This window comes from Vombatus ursinus, unplaced genomic scaffold (genome assembly GCF_900497805.2).
Source record: "Vombatus ursinus unplaced genomic scaffold, bare-nosed wombat genome assembly UNPS02009770.1, whole genome shotgun sequence".
Taxonomy (NCBI): Eukaryota; Metazoa; Chordata; class Mammalia; order Diprotodontia; family Vombatidae; genus Vombatus; species Vombatus ursinus.
The window spans coordinates 13,979,298-14,000,275 of record NW_020949548.1 but is presented as its reverse complement, the minus strand read 5'-3'; the positions used below and the strand labels follow the sequence as shown (position 1 = coordinate 14,000,275).

Sequence of the window (20,978 nt, the reverse complement as noted above, 5' to 3'; positions counted from 1 at the left end):
TTTTTTTTCTGCCACACTTTTTTTTTTTTTGCAACTCCCAAAACCATCCACTAAGACTCAGAGGGAACATCTATCTACACTGTTGAAATCATGGATCCCTGAGGTTCTGAAGTAAGACATCTCGCCACTGAAGGAACCTGGACAAGGGCAGAGACCCTCTGCAACAAAGATATGACCATTACCCAGAAGGAAAGCCAGACCTGAGCAATCCCAGAAATACCACTATGCTGCAGACATCCCCACGGGGAAAGTGAGTTCACAAAAGCCAGTGGACACTTAGTCCAGATACCAACAATACTTGTAGTGGGGAAGATCTTGCTTTTACTGAACCCAAGCATTTCCCTCTATTTTCCCTTATTCTGCCCTCTATGAAGATGGAAAATAAACATCTCCATCCTTCTCTGACTTCTAACATGACAGAACCAAAGGCTTCCATCACTCACTATGACCCCCCAGACCCACTTCCATAACTCCAACTGCTTTTTTTTTTCCTTCTGCTTGAATTTTTCTGAAAACTCCCACTTCAGGAAATTTCATGCCTCAAAATAAACTTAGTAATCTTCACTGCACAGTTCAGGCAAAATGAGCACACAGCTGCCGACAACTGTGGCAACAATGGTGCCAAATTACAGCAAAACCAAGAGTGGAATCAGTCGGGGGTCACGTGGGGCCTGAGGAGCACAGCCCTGCGCTTTCAGGAGCATCTGCAGCAGGCCCACCCCGGGGGGCCCTGGCTGCTTGGCCTGCAGGGGGATCTGCGTCTGGGGTATTCAGGAGAAAGTCCAGGGGGACAGCTGCATGGACTAGTTATCAAAACACTTATTTTAAATTGCTTTGGTTTTGAGGGAGGGCAGTGTATGTGCATGTGTGTTCATGCATGCATATGCATGAGTGTGTGAGAGAGAGAGAGACAGACAGACAGACAGAGAGAGAGAGACAGACAGAGACAGAGACAGAGAGAGATTGAAGGGTGAAATTAAGGAAGAGAACAATACCTTCATATTCCCAAACAAGTAATAGGATTTGGGGCAAGGGGATCTTGGTAATAATTTTGTTTTTTTCAAAACCTAGTTCAATTTTTTAAAAAGACATTAAGAAATGCAACTCTAAGTCAGTGAACCGCTGAGCAGGTGCTGATCTGCACTGACAGAAAGAGGAAGTTCCCTAACCACTGAAATTACAGGTCTGGTCCCCCCCCGAAATGCAAATACTTTATCTCCTAAGCATGGGTCCTAGGAGCTACCATCTTTGGGCATAGTGAGAGAAGAACAATTTTTATTTCAACACTTAACACAGGCAGCCATCCTGTGGATTGAGGAGACCCTGGTTTCCCCACTCTCTAACCAATCACTCCAGCGGTCCAAAAACCATGAAGAGGGAGGAGTGAGCCAATCCCCACTTCTCTCCTTTCCTCTCACCTCCCAGCCTCTACTCAATACAACTATACCCATATGGCAAAGAAGAGCTAGAGACAGGGAGAGGACCAGGTTTCTCCACTTGAGTAAGCAGACCCAGAATGGAGTGGATGAGATCAACAGGCCACTAGAGAAGCACTAAAGGCAGAAGCAGGGAAAAAGAGATGTGGAAACTGGGGAAAACCCAGAGTATATGAATCAAATGGGCAGTTCAGTTCAAGGCACATGAAGAAATCAGAACAATGCCTAGAGACAGGAGGAAAGCTAAGGCGGGTATTTCAAAGGCCAAGTCTGAGGAACACCAACCAAATTATGGTTCCAGTAACTCTAAGAGGGGTTTTGACCTAAGACTGAAGTCCATGTACCTGGGGTCACCTAGCTACTTACTGAGCTGAGCGGTGAAGTGGAGAGAGCATTAGAGCTAGATCTGGAAGACCAGAATTAAAATTTGGCCTCAGACACTTACTAGCTGTGACCCTGGACAAGCTGATTAATCTTTCTCAGCTTCAGTTTCCTCATCTGTAAAATGGGGACAAATAGCATCTACTTCACAGGAATGCTGTGAGAATTAAATGAGATAACCTATGTAAAACCTTGAAGTGCTACATGTATGTAGCACTTTAATAATCACTATTATTATGTTAGTAATGTGGGTGCTCCCTGACCAAGACCACAGCCCCTCTGGGCCACACTGTACAGAGATTACTACTAGGGACAGAGGTGACAGCTCCGTCCTTCATGCCAAAGGAGACTGTGTCATGTGCTCCTGGGCACATAAACAGTCATCCCCAGCTAGCCAGTTCTCCACTGATGGAAAGCAGACTGTCGTAGAAGAAAGAGCACTATAATTTAGAGACCATGTCACCACTACCTTCCATTTTACAAAGAAGGAAACTGAGGCCCAGAAGAAGGAAGCGATTTGGCCAAGGTCGAGCAGGTAGGAATAGGAACAACAGTACATCTGAGCTCGTCTCCCAGCTCCACGCTGGGTCCTCGCGGCACTACTCCACTCCCCACCAACCTTGGGACCCATGCTTGTCACCAATTAACTATGGCCTTGGGCAAAACAGTTGCCTTCTCTTGGCCTCAGCTTCTCCCCCCCTAGAAAAATCAAGAGCCTGGGCAACATGGTCTCAAAAGTCCCTCTAAGCCCTGTCAATCCTAAACTCCAAGATTCCTTCTGTCTCTGATGATCTTTTTTCTGTATTCCTAAGATTCCTCCCAACCCAACATCTCATCTTCTAAGGCCCTTCGAGCTCTGACAGTGCACGTTCCACAACGTAAAGCCCCTCCCAGCTCTGGAGTGGTACATTCTATGTCCTGAGGCCCCTCTCACCTCTGACACTGTCTGTGCTGTGTTCTACGATCCTTACAGCTCTGATAGGTACGTTTTATGTCCTGAGGCCCCTCTCAGCTCTGACAGTATGAATGGCTGAACCTGAGCACCCAGACACACTGGTTCTGGCAGAAACAGAATCTCGAAGGTGCACTGCGTCTCCCATCATCCAGCAGGCTATGACACACGGCCACAGTTTTTAACATTTACTGCCTGGTTGCCATCTGGAAACAGAAACGAACTAAGAGAAAGAAGTCTAAACCAGCCAAGCTCTGGAAGGCCTCAGAGGAGACCTGCAGAGACAGCATGACACACAATGACATCCCACACACTCCACCACTGTATAAGGATGGATGCTAAAACACCCTCAGAACGTACAGAAATTTCTTATAAACCATCAGACAAAGTCAACAAGAAGAAACATAATCACTTTCATTCAGGAGATGATGTTAAAGTTTTATGAGGTACACAGGTGCAGGCTGATACAGGACAGAGGCATTTTTATTCTAATTGGCAAACTGGAGTGTGTCTGGAAGAAAATGACAAGGATGGTGAGGAGACTGGAGACCAGGCCATACAAGGATCTGTGAGAGAAACTGCTTGTTTATCCTAGAGAAGAAAAGACTTGGGAGGTAATGTGACCCATGGCTAAGTATTTTTTTATGAAGGCCTATCAGGTTGAAAAGAAACCAGCCTGGTCCTGCTCTGGGCCTAGAGAAGGGGGGGGGGGTTGGGGAACCTGCAGCTTCAAGGCCACATGTGGCCCTCTGGGTCCTCAAGTGCAGCCCTTTTACTAAATCCAAACTTCACACACAGAAGGTTGGATTCAGTCAAAAGGCTGCACTTGAGGACCTGGAGGCAACAGGTTCCCCACCCCTGTACTACAAGGTTAGCAGATTTCAACTCAATGAATGGAAAAATTTTCATAACAATTAGGGCTGCCCAAAAATAGAATGGGTGATTTCAAGAGATAGTGGGCTCCCTGGGTCATAAGTAGGCTAGCAAGTTATCACCTGGGTTAAATGGCACAAAGAACAAAGATTCCAAGAGACTGGTACAAGGCCACTGCTAGGAGGCTCAAGGAGGTTAATGAGCAAGGAGACCTGGGTAGAACAAAGAAGTCCATTACCTGTAGCTTCCTATTGTAACTAATTAGTTTTATTAAATTGACATTAAGCTCTGTTTCTGCCCTGGAAAAGGATTATAACTATTATCAGCACCCTCTAAATTCAGTAACCCTGAGGAAGAGCTCTGATGGCCCTGCCCTAGTTACAACTCCATGAATTCTCCATCACTAAAGGTCTTCACATGGGGGCTGAATGGATGTTTGTCATATTGTAGAAGGAGATCCTGTCTGATATGTATTGGACTGCATGACATTTCAGCTCTAACATTCTGTAAGGGAAATAGATATTTCTGTTCCTAATTCTAGAGTTGCTATAATCCAGGTTTACACATTAAAATATAGCAATGGAACTGTGAACACTAAAACAACGTCTACATCTTTGCTCCTGATTTAGAAGGTTAATCAATCCTAAAGCAAAGACAGTAGTTTATGGCCCCAGTAAACCCTTCTCAGGGAAGCCCCTGGATCCCTAGGGCTTAACTGAAAGCTCTCTCCTCAAACTCACAGGTGCCTACTCTAAATTCAACTCAAGGACAGAATAACTGTGGGGGTGTCCTGACTCATCCCCTCCAGTGGGATTTACATAACTGTGTTCTTCTTTGTGGGAATCACACTCTACTTCTGTTACTGGAATCCCTCTCAGGGGGAAAAACAAGGGGCAGAGAGGGGTGGAAAAGGCATTCATAACGTAACACCAGCTACAGTACAAGATGGGCCAGGTCTGGATCTGGCCTCCAAGTCAGGTCTGTCATTCCATCCACTATAAAACCAAAGTCACAGTGATTGACCAGAGCAAGGGACCCCAGTGGATGATGAAGCTTTATCTGTAGGTCTCCATGGCGACAGTGCCCATAAATATACTTCTGAGACAGCAGGGCAGACAGAAGCAGTGGCCCATGGTCTCCCCTGGCTCAGCCATTGACTCAGGTCAGTGCCACTCCCCCACCTCCACCCAGGGTAAGGGTGGGGAAGGGTATTTGTCAAGGCTTTGAAGAAATGAAAAGTCAATTTTCCTGCAAAAGCTAATTTCTATGAGGGAAGGGACTCCCTCATTTCCGTCTTTGTAGCCCTTGTGACTAGCACAGTGCTCAACACCCAATACTCAACAAATGCCCGTTGAATTGAAATGAGCTCTCCTCTCCCAAAAGACTAGGAGACCTCTGAGATTCCTTTAAATAATCCACAAACCCCTTCACACTGTTCCCTGTTCCTTAAGCTTTATTTAGAAGGCTATGGAAAATCTAGTCAATACTGCAAAAATATGAAAATGGTGTCATAGTTTATAAACATTAAAATTAGGAATAATAAATTCTTGTTCTGAGGACCTTAAAATACTACACATTGTGAAGAGGTGCCACTGCTGCTTATGAGGGGAGCCACCACGGTATTAGTAGGAAAAGAGCTGGATTTGAATTCCCAAAGATTAGGGTTCAAGTCCTGACAAAGATACCCCCTCGAGGGAGGAACGAAGTCACTTCGACCAACCTCTGTGATCTTCACTTTCCTCATCTGTAAAATGGGGTTAACAATAAGTGAACCACATCTCTTACAGAGCTGTTGTGATGGCCACATTTGAAACTCCATCTACCTGAAATAAAGCTCTTACTATGATGCATACAGTGCTCTGTATTTATCAAAACATTTTTATGCCTGTTATCAGATCTGGTCATAACAGTTCAGGTTTCTGGATTTTAGGGTTTTACAAAGTTCTTTCCTCAAAAACACCCTGTGAGTTAAACTGGGGTTTGCATTGTTGCCCCTATTTTACAGATCAAGAAACTGAGGTTAGAGAGGGGAAGGGATTTGGCCAGGGTTACCTAGCTAATAAGCGGCCGAACTGAGACTTGGGACCACCAATCTAGTGATCTCTGAGCTTCTCTGGGACACCTCCCCAATTCAGGAAGAGAGATTCTTAACCTGCAGTCCATGAACTTGATTTTGTCATCTTTCGATACCTGTATTTCAATATAATTGGTTCCCTTTCCCATCCTATATATTTTGTTTTATGCATTTAAAAACAGGATTCTGAGAAGGGGTGCCTCCATAGGCTTCAGCAGACACTGCTCAGAAAGGGTTAAGAACCCCCACCGTAGAATGTGAAGCAGCCCACAGGCTGATAAGGATGGCTACCAGTAGCCAGACACCTGTTTGTTTCACCTTTGCCTCCCCAGGGTCCAGCTCAGGCCCTCGTGCACAATGACTCCTAACTCAGTATCTCTGGAGTTAAACTGGGAATGGTCACATCCAACATCATGGACGCTCCCAGATGGCAGGGGCTGATTCCCTGCCCTCACTCCATCCCTGGCACACACGATAAGCACCTATGGGCAAATGGACAAGCAGCTGCCTGCAGAGCTCCAGCCCCAGCCAGAAGCTCCCAGGCCCCTGGTCACAAAGGGTCCCCTCAGATAACAACAGCCCTCAAACGATGGCTGGGGCTCCACATCTCTCCTCTGGCCTCAGGCCACACGGGCTGATTGTCTCCCCAGAGGCGAGTACACTTATTAAGATTTAACCAGTCGGCCAGTTTCCCCACATCGCAGGCTGTCAGCATGTCCAAAGACAAGCCTCAGAGATCACGCATGCCTGAGGGAGCAGGGCTCAGGACCCCAACCTAACAAAGCTCAAGGTAATCTGGAAGCCTCATCAAGTCAGATCAGACTGTTAGAGCTGAAAGGGACTCAGTTTATCTCAATAAGCATGAATTAAGTGTCCAGTACATGCCAGGCACCGTGTGAAGTACGAAGGGGTGCACACGCACAAAAAAGAAACAAGTCTCTGCCCTCAAGGGGCTTCCATTCTACCAAAGAGAATTTGATATTTCCACTAGGACCTTAAAGACCATCATGACCAACCCTCCTCATTTTACACTGGAGCTTAAGAGGCTGCAGCTGTTGTCCAAGGAGAGGCCCTAAGAGGTGACCTACTCGTGGGTCCCAGGGTTGCTAAGCCTCAGGCTCTCAAAACTGGGGACTCACAGAGACATTGAAAATGGCATTTTTTTTTCTTCCCAGACAAGCTGCAGCAACCCTTGGAGCAGCTGTGGCTGCAGTGGATGTGGTCCAAAGGGACAAGTGCAGCCTCCTCTCCTTCCCTGCCTCCCCTCCACTCTGGAAGCCCTGGAGATCAGGGCAGGATGAGAACAAAGGTGGTTCCCCCTGTAAGGCATGAGCCCCGCAGGTGCCTCCATTCTTTATACAGCCTTGTGGGAAATCACTGGAGATGACCAAAGCCCAACCAGTGACCCACAGCAAAGCATGGTCTAGGCAGGGAGCATCCACTTATTATGGGGACCCAGCAGTAGTAATAATAGTAATAATGATAGCTAACATTTATATAGTGCTTACTATGTGCCAGACACACAGTGTTTTACAACTATTATCTCATTTGATCTTCATAACAACCCTGGGAGGTAGGTACTATTATTATGCCCATTTTATAGATGAGAAAGTTGAGACAAACAGAGGTGAAGTGACATGCCCAGAGTCACACAGCTAGTTAAGTGTCTGAGGCCACAATCGAACTCAGGTCTTTCTGACTTTAGACCCAGCGCTTTATCCACTGAGCCACCTAGCTGGCCCAGGAGAAGGAACCAACACAGTCCTTCCTATGCCCCTTCTCTTGCTCAAGGATGTGAGAGAAACAGCCCCCACCCATGGCTGGAGTTCTACCAGTAAGCCTTCAGCCTCTATTGGGAAAACAAAGACCCCAAGAGCCATAAGTATTTATTAGCTACCTACAATGTACAAAGCACTGTGCTAGGACAGGAAGGAGGGACAGTTTAGGTAAGCCTCAGTGCCTAACTCCATAGAACCTACAGTCCAGTGGAAGGAAAAACCCCAGTATGGGTAACTACAACGCACACCACTCCTAAGGCAAGTACATTGGGGAGGCCCAGAGCTAAGTCCAAAAGGAGGTCAAGGGGAAAGGTGGTGAGAATGAAGGAATCCAGGAAGGCTTCCTGTAGGAGATGGAAATGGAACTGGGCTTTAAAGGATAGGGACAGATCTAACAGGGGAAAAGCGGGAGAGAGAGTATTTCAGGAAGAGGGGCCAGTGGGAATAACATCAAGGGGATAGCAAAGTCAGTCCCAGGTGTGTTCTAGAGGCAGGGAACTGTTTAATTGGCAGGGAACTGTTTAATTCAGTAGGCGTAGTCATGGAAAGGAATATGAGACAATGTAAGGAAAGTAGAGGGGGCACTAGATGCACCACAATGCCCAGTGGAGGAAGCCCCTAAAGACTTCCGTTTGTTTTTTTTGATTTGGTTTTTTTTTGGGGGTTAGGCAATGGGGTTAAGTGACTTGCCCAGGGTCACACAGCTAGTATGTGTTATGTGTCTGAGGCCGGATTTGAACTCAGGTCCTCCTGAATCCAGGGCCGGTGCTCTATCTACCGTGCCACCTAGCTGCCCCTCCCCTGAAGACTTCTGAACAGAGGACACAGACATGCAGCCAATGCACAATCCGTCTATATTTATGTAGAAGCTAGGATTGACTGGAAGGGGGAAAGGGGAGGAACCATGGCACTGTGGTTTGGTGATGGGTGGTAAGGGAAGGAGGGGCCTAGCTCCAGGCAAAATCAGGTGACAGCCAACGTGTCAGAGCCCAGGTGCCCAGGTCCAGGGCAGGAATCTGAATTCTGGGGGGAGGCCCAGGAGGGCTGGAGTTCAGCAGCCTGCCACAGCAGCCCAGCTCCCAGAGAAAGAATGAAGAGGGGCCGAGGACCAGGAGGTCTGGTCATCAGGGAGAGTCAAGTGCAGGCCTAAACCAGGCTTTCTTCAGGACACCAGGGAGGCCCCAGTCTGACACCTTTAAAAACAAACAAACAAAACAGCATTTCCAACAAGAACAGTAACTCCAAAATCCTCACAAAGGGAATGAGAGAATGAGCGGGCAGGCATCAATATGCTAAGGAGAAAGTCCTAGCCAGGCTCCCATCTGCTAAGGGCCCAGGAGGAAGGCTTCCTATGTCCCCATAGCCTACTGCAATATAAACTGTGCTTGCACAGGATTCATGGGGACATCACAAGGGTCTCAGAAAACAGAGTATCAGCCTTGGGGCCAACTGGTCAAGAGTCAGATAGCCTGTGGTTTATTTATCAGGCATAGCTGGAGAAGAAAGATCAGCTCCCAATGTGGACCATTAACTCAGAATGGCTTCAGGGGGCCATTTCCCCTCTCTGGTACTCAGTTTACCCATCTGTAAAATGGGAAGATGGTTTCTCTGGTCTCTGCCAGCTCTGCTATTTTATGGCCCCTGACGACTCAAACATTCCACAGCTTGAAAAAGCCACTGTGAAGTCTACTGGGTAAAACACAAAGGAAGCCATCTACGCCTAACACAAAGGGCCCTGGGCTGACAGTCACAACACCTGGGAAATAGCTCTGTCTCTACGGAGCAGCCACTACCTTTTGCTTAAGTAAGAAGCGGGTTGTTGAACTATGCAAGCACACTGCCATATACTGTGGCTTGGTGAACAGAGAGCTGGATTTGGAGTCCAGAAGATCTGAGTTCAAATCCTGCCTCACTCACTACTTATGTAACCTTGAAAAAGATACTTTACCTCTCTCAGACTCAGTGTCTTGATATGTAAAACGGGATAATAATAGCACCTATTTCATGGGGTTTTTGTGAGAATCAAATGAGGTAACAGATATAAAGGTATCTTGCAAAACCTTAATTATATATTATATAATTATATAAATGCGAGCTATTATAACCCTTCAACCTTGAGACTCTACGCTATCTTCCTAAACCCCTTTTCCCCTCCCTTTACCTCCAAGGGCCAAAATTTTAACACAAGCAGGGCATGGGGGAGACTTCTCGCTCATCCAACCTACCAGATGAAAAACTTCATTAATAACAGGAGAGGGTCCCCGAGGAGGGCAAACAGAGCAGGAAAGGGTCTCATGGTTATGCTATACAAGGTATTGAGGATGTCTAGCCTGGAGAACAGATCAGAGGGACATGATAAAAGTCTTCAAGCGAACAGAAAAAAGACCAGCAAGGATCCTGGGCAAGCAGGACAACTCGAAAAGTGACGTGTTGAACTGATTATATATTTGAAAAGAAACGCAAACTGTACAAAATATCCACAGTTTCCCATACAAAGCTCTTTCTTTTGTTCTACTAGGCATTTAGAAATGTTCATTTTATTTGGTGTTAAGTTCAAAATAAAAATAATTCATAAAAAAAGTCAATTAAAAAAAAAAAGGTAGGCATGATGGAGAAGTCCAAAGAAATCCAAAAGGAGTGTAACTGGTGGAAAATGGGAGCCATTTCCATTAATAGAATGGAGCCATAGTATAGATAATACAAAAGAGTGGACAACCTCCAAATCACTGGAATATATGATTATATGATTCGTATAGTCATATTGTATAACTGTATACTATACAATTAACATACCCAAATGGATTTGTGATCTCATCTGTTTGAATGCTTGACACTTGATGGAAATTACAACCTATCCATGCCTAAAAAAATAGTATCTTCAGGTATTTGAAGGACCATCTCATAAATATGGGATTGGACTTCCTCTGCTTGGCCTCCAAGGGGAGAAGCAGGACTGACAAGACGTAGAAGTTACAGAGAGGCAAATTCTGGCCTGAAGTCAAGGGAAAACTTCTAAGAAGTAGAGCCATCTCGAAGTGTCCTGGGCTGCTTTGGAAGCAGCTAGCTCCCTTTACTGGTGGAAGGTCTGTAAGTGAAGGCAGGATGACCATTGGTTGGGGATGCTCTAGGACCAACAGATTCCTGGTCAGAAACAAGGTGCCCAAAGAGGGCTCTGAGGTCCCTCCCAGCTAGGACATTCTTTGGGGCACAAAAGAGGGAAGTCTCTATGGCCATTATCAAAGCATAAAGTTTCTATATGTTGGAAATCTCTCTCTAAAAAAAAAAAAAGGCAGGTATTTTTTGCGTAAAGTTTTAAATTCATCATAGATTACTTTTTTTTTTTAATTATAGTCTTGGGTCTATGGAAGATTTAAGCTTTTATAGTCTGCATTTGGGCTACAGACAGATAATATGGTAGAAAGAACACTGAGTTTGGAAGACAAAAAAACCTTGGAGCTCAAACGGTGGCTCTGATACTATGTGTGTGACCTTGGACAAGTCCCTTTAATTCTCTGGGCTTCAACTGGCTCCACTTTTAAAATGAGGGGCCTGCATCTGAATGATCTTTATCCCTTTCCCCACTCTTCACCATGTCAGGCCCTTTAATGCCTTCCCACTACCCCAAGATACCCTGAGACAGGCCTAAGCCCAAGGTAGAGAGCCTTAGGCTAGATGAAAAGGCAGCCTGCAACATTCAATTCCATTTTAATTGGATTAAACTTAAAGAAAACTTCCCCCCCCAAGTGCCCAGCGTTAGAATCTAAGGCAGCTGCAGAGCGGAATCCCACCTCTGAAGGCTTTTAAAGACTGCTTTCTAGCAGTCTTTCTATTTCTATACTTGGCAAGAGCTCTGTGTGGCCTGCCTGAAAGCAGGAGATGGACCTCCCCGCTACTTCTTCAAACCCCAGTGTCAGCTGAGATTTTTCTTTTTTAAGGCATGGCAGTGAACCAGGGCAAACTCACTTCCTGAGGAAACTTAATATAGTAAAGAGGTTCCATGGGATCACAGATTTAAAGCAAAAAAGGAACACTGAGGTTTTCTGGTCCAACCATCTCCTTTTACAAAGGGGGAAACAGAGGCACAGAGAGTTGAGGTCAGAGGTCAGCCACATAATAAAGAGCAGAGCAAGGGGCGTTGACTCCAAGTCCTCTCTGGCTCCTAGTCCAACATTCTTTCCATTACAGTCTTTAAAATTCCTTAGAAAAAAAGAGAAAACAAACCATCTCCAGCACTCTTGACAAAGCAGAGATGCTCCTCATAACAGTTTTTCTCACCACAGCAGCAAAGGATGTGCCAGCCTACAAAGCAGGACTGAACTTAATTCAATTTAATCAGCATTTAGTAAGTGCCCACTGCAGGCTAAGCATAGAGCTGGGCCTGCCACAGGCTCTGAAGAGACAAAAACAAGACTGAAAGGAGTCTCTGCCCTCAGGGAGTTTTCGTTCTACAAAGGGAAAAAACTTGTCCCCAACTAAGTAAATACACAATAAATACATAATGCTAGGGGAAGAGGGGAAGATCAGGAAAGGCTCGGTGAAGGGCACTGCACTGGAGGGGGTCTGTGCTTAGAGTCAGGCATTCCAAGAGGCAGCCATGAAGAGGGAGGGCACCCCAGGTACGGGGCACAGCCCACGCAAATGCACACAAGCAGGACATGGAATCTCAGAGAAGATCCAATAGGTGAGTTGGGCTGGAATGGAGAATGCAAGCGAGACACTGAAGTTTGCATTTTATCTCAGAAGCAAAAGGGAACCAGGAAACTTCTGGAACAGGGGGGGACCCTGAAGATCTGTCCTGCTGAGTGGAAGATGGGTGAGAAAAGGGAGAGCCAAAAACAGGGAGACCAACTAGAAGATTCCCAAAAAAAGACCTGGTGAAAATCGAGGAGGGAATGAACCATGGACAAGGGACCTGACAAGAAGGAAACAAATGGGCCAGGAGTTGTAGGGCAGAATCCACAGGGCTCAAGGGGGTAGTTTGTCCAAATATACGCATATATATATGCACGCAACGTGCCTGCGCGCGCACGCGCACACACACACACACACACACACACACACACACACACACACACCGCCTGCTACTAGAAAGGGTGCTGCCAAGCCCAAGCCCTGAGAGTAAAGGACTCCAACTGTTCATCCACAGTGTTTTACTAAATGCCCAAGTCCCAGGTTTGCACATTTCAAGCTGAAACAAACCCTCACGCATCACCTCACCAAAACCCAGCCTTTTACCAAGGAGAAAAGCAAGGTCCAGAGAGGGAAAGAAATCAGCCTATGGTCACGAAGACTACCCAGTACAGCTAGGACCAAAGACTCCAAGCCTGGGGCACCTTCTGCTATTCCAGAACCGAGTTCAAAAGGGCAAGGCAGAATCAAAATACTTATCATTCACAGAAACACTCTCACTAACCAAACCACAAACTATAAAATTGTCTGCTTTCTCCTCCCATTCCACCAAAAATACACGCAGTCAGAATCATGTTTCCACCACACAGCCACCATGGGATCTGTAGAAACTTCATCTTCTTCCATCCACTGAAGGAGGTTAAAAAAGCACACAAAGTCCCTGCCCTGGGGAGCTCAGCTCACACACAGACTCACACTCACACACAGGACAAATACGGCTTCACATTCCAGTCAGCACATGAGGGCCATCCCACAAAAGAGACATCCCAGTTCATCCCCCAGTCTCTGGGAATATGAGAAAGTAAAGAGTGTCCAAGACGCCAGATGACCCCAAATGCTCTCATTTCAATCCCTTAGAAAAAAATCCGGGGCAGCTAGGTGGCGCAGTGAATACAGCACCAGCCCTGGAGTCAGGAGGACCTGAGTTCAAATCCGGTCTCAGACCAGACACTTGATACCAGTTGCATGACCCTGGGCAAGTCACTTAACCCCATTGCCTAGCAAAACAAAACAAAACAAAACAAAATTCCTCCACCTTTAATAAAGATCACACCCCCTCCCTCCTCACTTCAGGAGACTGTTCAAAAGATGCTGTGGGAGAGAAAAAAAAATTACCCTTTTCTGGCCAGCCACCTGATATGAGACTCTCCCATCTTAGATTGGTCCTCAAGTACACTGTCACTGGGGTCCATACTCAAAGCCTTTCCAGTACAGTCCCAATTGGGATGGAGAGAATTTGTACTCTGCTTACAGACATCAAGGCCCCCGGGTGACTTGGAAGTCATAATGGTTATCAGAGGAGGACATTAAGCCCTCCAAACATACCCCCTCTGCTTATGAGGCTTGGGATCAGCAGCCTCTGAATATCACACCCCTTCCCCAACTTACACACCAAAGATAAGATGTAGAGAAGTTATAGGGAAAAAAAACCCATCAATTAGCAAGGAAGTCTAATAGACAAGCCCAGCTCCCAGGCCTCCCACTTCCAACTGTTCTGAAAGTCACAACTGTGTCACAATGACCCAATCTTCCATCTTCCAAATGATCCAGCAAATCCACAGGAGACCATTTTACTTCTCTGCCCAAAAATGTATCTCCCCACAACAGCAAAGCGGACAAAAGCGCAGGCGCATTCACCTGTACTTAAGGTCCCCCACAATGAGCTCCAAACTCCCTTTTCCCACCCCTGTTCTCGCCTCTCTCCTGCCCTTCACGAACTCGACATTCCCATTCAAACTACACTACCAGCTGGGCCCCATCTCCTTTCTCTCTTCCTGGTCCTGGGCATCAGCGTTGGCTACCTGTCTCAAAGTGTGCTTGGAATGTTTCCTTTCATCACCTGTGCCTGTGGAAATCCCTTCTTTCCCTGATCTCTCCAGTAAAAATGTGCTGTCCTCCTCCTCCTTAAACTGTCTTGGGTACTGTGGTACAACAGAGAGAGCACCAGGCCTGGAGTCAGAAAGATTTGAATTCAAATCTTGCCTCAGATACTTACTAGTGTGAACTGGGGCATGTCACTTAACCTGTCTGCCTCAGTTTCTTTAATTGTAAAATGGAGCTAATAACAGCACCCACCTCTCACAGTTGTTCTGAGGATCAACTAAGGTAACATTTATATTGCTTTAGCGCAGTGCCTGGCACATAGCAGGTGCCTAATAAAAGTTTACTGAATGAATGTAAAATGGTAGTTAATGAACGTAAAAGGTGGTTAATGAATGTAAAAGGTAGTTAATAACAAAGTCTTACTAAACTTCATATTTCGATAACACCACTACCACACAGTAACTCAACTCCTCACATTTCTGTAAGCGCTCTAAGATTTAAAGAGCACTTTACCTATAATAACTCTGAAAGTAGTGTGATTGTCATTACTCCCATTTTACAGATGAAGAAACTGAGGTTCAGAGAAGGTAAGTGATTTGCTCAGGGCCCAGGGTTGCTGAAAGAGCACAAATTTGAACCTGAGTCTCCTGATTCCAAGTTCCACTCTCTTGACACTATGCCATGTGCCCAGTGCTTCAAACAAAGTGCTTTTCCATCCATCAACCCCAAGAATAGTCTCACCAACCTCGTGAGAAAGGCGGGATGGGGAAGATTAGCCTCATTTTAGATTCACGAAAATGTGCCTTGGGGCAGTGAAGTCACCTGGCACTTAAGTAGCAGAGGGGGATGTGTCTTCTGACTCCCAAGTCAGGGCCTCCACACTGTACAAAGACCCACATAACTACAAAAACAGAAACCCAAATAGAAATGCCATCCACTTGGCTATCTGTCCATGGAATTTCTTCACTGACACAGACCAACAGGTCTCAGCTACTGTACAAAGAAGCAGCTTTGTCTTTCTTACATGTCATAGTCTGAGGTCACCCCTCTGGTCCTGCCATTTGATGAGATGGTACTAACAAGCTGCAAAGACAGTCACATGGGGTAAAGCCCCAGACAGTGATCTTAAGACAGGAACTTAAGATCTGGGATCAAAAATCACTTAGGAACCATGGCACCCTGGGCAAACGATGGCCTTCTTCACAACTAAGGAAAACTTTTTTTGACTATGGGTACCTGTGACATTCAGAAACTAGTAAAATAATTTCATATATATGTAGTATATGCTTGCATCATTTTACATCATTTACTTTACATCGTTTCATGGGATGCCTAAGAAAACCTTCCTACTGAGTTCTCTGCTGCCCTTTGGTCTCAAAGTTTCACCTCCATAGCTGTAATGCAGCTGAGAATTTCCATGATTCCCACATTTTCTAGATGTATAGACTAGGTAGACAAAGAGAGAAAGAGAGAAAGAGAGAGAAAGAGAAAGAAAGAAAGAGAGAGAGAGACGAATAAATGCTTCACCTATGTGCCAAGCACTATGTTAAGTGCTGGAGGTACAAATACAAGTAAATAAAATAGTCCCTGACCTCAAGGAGCCTACATTCTAATGGAGAAAGACAACCTCAATACTACATGAGACTTAGAAGGAGAAATGCAGCAGACAGAAGGCAGTAAAGCCCAGAAAGAGGAGAGGGGTGAAGCATAGGTGAGGTCCTTCCCAAAATGTAGGGCCTCTGGGGGAGAGTAACCAATGACAGGAAGGCTCCAGGATGGAGGTGTCCCAGGTGGCTACTTCTCCAGGTCATGTTCATAGCTAGAAAGTCCAATTCTAATGCTAATATTCTCCCAATTATGTGATTAGTGCCTCCTATCATGCAACACCGGGATTTCAGAAGCATCAAAAACACAACTGACCTAAAGGGCAATGGAAAGACAGATGGTGGCCTATAAGGGCATCAGTATTTTATCAATGATAACTGATGCATGCGAAGCATCATGAAAAACAATGTCAAGAACATTAATAACTGGAAAAAGAGGGGTCATGAAATGAGAGTGATGGATAACAGACAGAAAGCTGCGATGATAGCCAAGAAATATTAAAAGAAACAGAGAGAGGCACCTAGTACACTGAAGAAATCAGCTATAGAAGATTTATTGGCAAATATATATAGGATAAATATGGATGGGTAGTAATCTACTCATATGCACAGGGAGAGCTCACAGATCCACTTAGATACTAGTGTACAAAATCTCAAAATAGCATTATTTACAAGATGCCTGAAGAATCACCCTGGATAAAAGGGGTTAGACATGTTCTTCTTAGTTCCAAACCATCAACAAATACTATGCATCAGACATAAAAGAAAAGAACCAGCACTGACTGGTGGCAATTACAAGGAGGCAGATTTTGATATAAGAAAGAATTTACTAGAATGTAAGAACGTAAGCTGATGTTGAAATGTAAGCTCCTTGACGGCAGGGGCTACTTCATTCTTGTCTCTGCAAACCCAGAACCTAGTAGAGTCCCTGGCACATAATAACTGCTTCAAAAATGCTTGTGGAATGAGTGATTCCTAAAAACCAGAGCTGTCTCATGATGGAATGAACTCCTTCAAGATGGAGTGAGCTCCCCATCACCAGAGGTCTTCAAGTGGAGGATGGATGACTTCTCAAGGAGCCTGTGAAGTGGATTCATGCTTCCGTTAAGGACTGGATTACTTGACCTCTAGGATCCATTCCAAACTCCCAAGATTAAATTATTCCCTGATCCTCTCAACTTCCCCACTTGGAAAATGAGGGTTTTGGACCTGATCATCTCTAAGATTCTTCCCCCCTTGGACAATCTAAGAAGCTTTGTCTGTTCTAAATTGTCACAGACACTAGCAGCCTCCTGGCATAAAGCCCAGCCATTCCTGAATCCGATCACAGACAGAATGGAGTGAAACTTATTGATGACTCTATTCAGGAAACATGTGACAAAAACCCATTAAGACAAAATAAATGTGGAACAGGCAAGGAGCAGGAGGCAAATGTCCATTAGATCCCAACAGATCTTTGAAAGTATGGGTGGTTTAATTCGTTGTATCCCCAACACCCAGGATAGTGCCTGGTACACAGTAGGTATTTAATAAATGCTGGCTGACATTAACATCTGGGTAACAACATGGAGGCTCTATCAAAGTAGTGTGTCACCTCATCACAGGGTGTTTCTAGACACCTGCCATCTACACTAGAAAACTCTTCCTCCCAACAACAGATGACTAAGGAATACTTAGTGTCTTAAGGCAGCTAGGTGGGTGGGTGGACAGAGCTCAGGAGTCAGAAAGACCCAAGTTCAAATCTGGCCTCAGGCGCGTACTAGCCGTACAACTGTGACAAGTCACTTAACCTCTTTTTGCCTTAATTCACTGGAAAAGGGAATGCCAACCCATTCCCATATCTTCGCCAAGAAAACTCCGTAGACAGTATGGTCCATGGGGTCACAAAGAGTCAGACATGACTCAACAACAGAAACTTAGATTCACACAGGTGTAATGATTGAGATCAGATTCTGCTGAGCTATAAAAACCATCAGAGCATCATGGGACATGAGCATTCTCAGCTCTGGCTTTAAAACAGTCTCTTTCCTCTTGGGTTTGGGGCGTGGGGCTCCAGAACAATAATAACAGGAGTAATGATAACAATCATGCACATAGGCCTCTCTGCCAGATAGAGACAACCCTCTCTTTTCAAAGGTTCTGCCAGCCAAGGCCAAGCTGGAGAGAATTCAGTGGTGATGGACACCGCCTGTCCTATGAAGACTAACCTAGGTCAATTTCATATAGGCTCACGGCCTCTAAAAGTCAAAATCTTATGGAAGTGAATGTTGAAAACTAAAAATTAATTATTTAAAAAAAAACAGCATGGCCTCAAATTGCTCTTCACCACAGCAACTCTGGAAGACTGTCTAGCAGGCATAGACTACCTACAATGTGTGTCAGTGTAGGGAATATTGACCCTAATGAAATTAAAAGGCCAGCTTCCTTTCTGTCACAGGAAAGGTGAGAGACCACGAGTGTGGAATATCACATATACCAACAGATTGAACTGACCAATGTTCAATCAATTTCCCGGCCCAACCCTGCCCTACCCTGCCTGCCACCCCACTTCCTATCTCTCTTTGTATGTTGTCTCTCAGTTAGACTGCATGCTCCTTAAGGGCAGAATCTTACAAATGTACAAATTAACTGTATCCCCAGCTTAGCACAGTGCCCAACACATAAGTGGGTGCTTAATAAATGTTTATTGAATTGGACTGATATGCTGATTAGGTTGGCTGACTTGTTTTTATTTTTCCTTCTCTTTATTTTTTGTCACAAGGAAATGGTTCAATGCGGAGGGAAAGGGAGATAAGTATATTCAGAAACTAACCCAATCTAAAAACAAAAGACATCAACAAAATTAAGTTTCAATTAAACAAAAGAAAGACTTGAAGTAATAACAACATTCTGGTTTCTGTGGCATTTTATGGTTATGAAAAGTTTTCACACAATTTATCTTACTTGATCCTATGAAGTAGGAGGGCAAGTGTTATGACAAAGAAACTGAGATATGAAACGATCTGTCAGCGGTGACACACTTAATAAAAGTGATAGTGCACCAAGACCTGAACCCAGGCCTCCTGACTCTTAAGTCCAATTACTCTTTCCCACTATTATAAAATGATAATCTAACTTCCTAATACAGGGTGGGAACAGTGGACAGGCACTGGGCTAAGGATCAGGAAAACCGAGGGAATGTCCCCAAATCTAACACTAATTTGCTGTGTGGCCCTGGGCTGGTCTCTTTTCCTCTTCATGCTGCAGTATCCCCAGCCGTAAAAATGAACAGCAGGATCAGTCCCCTTTGCCTCTAAAATACGATTCTATGAACTAGGATGCTTTTGTATCCCATGTTGAAGAACCTCTGTATATTCCATCAGTCCAAACTACATACAAAAGGCAAAAGGGAAAGAAAAAATAACTAAATCACCCAAGCAAAGGAGTCAACACAAGACGTGAGTCAGTGAGCGCCTTGTTGTATGTGGACAAATGTCGGGAAGGTTGCAGAGGGGATTTCTGCTCGAGGGGAGAATTGGCTTAGATGTCCCCCAAGTCCCTTCCTACCCTGAGACTCTGGGATTATTGACACCTCCAGGTATTACTGGAAAGCAAAGCAGTTGACAAAAAGGGGTCTGTCATTTCACCTAGGCTGGTGTGCATGTGGTTGTTTTGTGGGGGTTTTTTCTTTTTTTTCTTTTTTTTTTGTTGCACATCCTGGAATTAATGCCGGTCTCTCTGAATCATTTCCTCTTCTTGCTTCCTGTCTTTAAAAACTCTGAAAGGCTCCTTGTCACTTCCCTGATCCATGTTTCAGGGCAGAGTTTCCTTTTATTCAGGCAGTCACAATAAGTCAGAAGCCCCACCTGCCTCCAGGCTACAGCTCCAACAGAGGCAAGCAGCCCTTTGCACTGAATGAAGGAAGGAAGGGGAGGAAGGAAGGAAGAAAGACTCTCTCAGTCTGGTAGAAGCAAACCACAGCATAAGTTTTCTTTCCATTTTCAAAGAAAATAGACCTCTAAGAAAAAACACAAGTCACCCCAAAAAGAACCACAGCAAAAGAAAAACTCATCAGCAACAAGCCTGTGGATGATTAGGGGCATGAGTAAAGAGCAAATCCCTGATTCAAGTCAAGTATTTATCCCCAGAAAGACAAGAGGGGGGAAAAAACTAATCACACTTAAAAAGGAGGTGGTAAAGATCAGACTTCACCCCCTGCCTACATCGAGGTGGCACAGAGGAGAGGGTACTGGACTTGGAGTCCAGAAAACCTGAGTTCAAATTCTGCCTTAGATGCTCACTCAACTGTGAGCCCATGGACAAGTTACTGAACCTCTTAGGCCACGATTTCTTCTACTGTAAAACCGGGATAATAATATCACCCACTTTACAGAGTCATTGTGAGGATAAAATGAGATAAACTGTAACATGCAGATGAAAGGTGGAGCAGCAGTGCCCTCAGGGAGCTGCCACTCAAACCCTTGGGCTCTTGAGCCAAAACCCCCTAGGCCTCTGAATCAGGTTCTGCACTAATCTCACCGTCATTACAGATTTATGACACGCATAATAGAATCAATGCACGCTTAGTCTAATATATTTTACAAGGGCCAGAGAAAGGCTTGAAAATCAGAGTTCTAGATGCTGCAGCAGGTGATGGAGCTGGGAAGGGCCTTTTGGAGAGATGAACATCTAGTTCTAGTTTTTAACCACTCAGCCCTTCCCTCATCCAACCCAGTAAGTCCAAACGACGTGAAACCTCTTGGCTAGGCTTACTTAGCTTGTCAGCCCAAAGAGTAAGGGAGAGCCATACATTCCTGTTACCCTCCCAGTGCTAAGGAAGTGGGGTTACACCAGGGAGCAATGAGGAGAGCTGGAAGATTCACTGCTAATAGCTTTGGGTTGCCATGCCACCTGGCCAAGAGGAAAAGGACTGACCCAGATTTAGATGCTTTGTCCCATTTTACACCATGTCAGGACAAATCATGGCCACTGTAATTTGCCAATGACAACCACTGGCACAAAATTCTCCCCTCCCTTCTCCTGGCTCAGTCGGAACCATCTCCAAATGAAAATCCAAACCAGTTGCAGTTCCCACAACTAGCCTCAAATTTGCTCCCTTTGATGATTTTTAAGAACTTCACACTGTTACATCAAAATACCACTGCCAGA

General features: G+C 45.1%; 1 protein-coding gene across 2 annotated transcripts in view; it reads right to left on the bottom strand.

The window, feature by feature from the left end:
• The window catches only part of DENND5A (DENN domain containing 5A), a 97,103-nt gene that overhangs the window by 60,851 nt on the left and 15,274 nt on the right, over positions 1–20,978 (bottom strand). Inside the window, exon 1 of one of the 2 annotated variants that reach the window (XM_027852697.1) lies at positions 2,752–2,771. The exons of the other annotated variant lie outside the window; for it this stretch is intronic. The gene's annotated coding sequence lies outside the window, so the exon portion shown is untranslated. Of the gene's footprint in view, positions 1–2,751; positions 2,772–20,978 lie in introns of those variants that run through there. 2 annotated transcript variants of the gene reach the window in all.